Below are 977 nucleotides of genomic sequence, written 5' to 3' on the forward strand. Positions count from 1 at the left end.
TTGTTAGGTTTAGTTCATTTATCATTTTATTAAAGATCTTTGTTTCCTAATTGATCCTCTGTTCTATCTATCCATGAAAGTGGTATATTCAAAAATTTCTAACTATTACTGTAGAACTATCTATTTCTCTCTTCTGTTTTGCCTCATGTATTTTGGGGCACCCTGGTTAGGTGTATGACTATTTGATTGTTATTTCTTCTTGGTGGAGTACTCCTTTTATTAATATATAATGTTCTTTCTTGTCTTGTATAATATTTTTGTATTTAAAGTTTATTTTGTCTGATATTTACATACCTACCCCAGCTCCATTTTAGTTATTGTAGGCATGGAATGTCTTTTTCCAGCTTTTCACTTTCAACTTATTTGTATCCTTGTGTCTAAGGTAAACAGCACATAGATGGATCATAATTATTTTTTAAAAATTTATATTGATAGAACTTAACATAAACATACAAACATTCTTAACTTACAAACATTCCATATATGGTGTACAATTAATGGCTCACAATATTATCACATAGTTGTGTATTCATCATCATAATTTTTTTGATCATTTGCACCATTCCAGAAAAAGAAATAAAAAAAAAACTTGTACATACCATACCCCCTACACCTCCCTCATAATTTTTAATCTATTCTGCCAATCTGAATCTTTTGGAGAAAAATATGGAGCGTGTCACAAATTTGCATGTCGTCATCATGCAGGAGCCAGGCTAATTTTCTCTGTATTGTTCCAATTTTAGTCCTGGTGCCACTGGAGCAAGCATTGCTTGACAATTAATTGCCGCATCCCTTTATCTAGAACTGAGCCTTGCACATAGTGAGAGCATTTCTTGGATGAATGAGTGAGCTGAGAAACTGCTTTGCTTCCTCTCCTAATTTAAAAAGAATGCTGAGTGCATACATGAAGAACTGGACAGCTCACCAGATGCTCAGCTTGTCTGTCCCGTGGGGTGGCAGAGAATGTCGGGGTCATG

The 977-nt window shown here is 34.3% G+C and overlaps 1 non-coding gene across 1 annotated transcript; it reads right to left on the reverse strand.

The window, feature by feature from the left end:
* Nucleotides 1–660: 660 nt before the first annotated feature.
* LOC143685399 (U6 spliceosomal RNA) lies at nucleotides 661–763 on the reverse strand. The gene has a single exon (XR_013176634.1). It is a non-coding gene; the product is annotated as a U6 spliceosomal RNA (small nuclear RNA).
* Between the last annotated feature and the right edge of the window lie 214 nt (nucleotides 764–977).

This window comes from Tamandua tetradactyla, chromosome 5, assembly GCF_023851605.1.
Source record: "Tamandua tetradactyla isolate mTamTet1 chromosome 5, mTamTet1.pri, whole genome shotgun sequence".
In the NCBI taxonomy this organism is placed as follows: domain Eukaryota; kingdom Metazoa; phylum Chordata; class Mammalia; order Pilosa; family Myrmecophagidae; genus Tamandua; species Tamandua tetradactyla.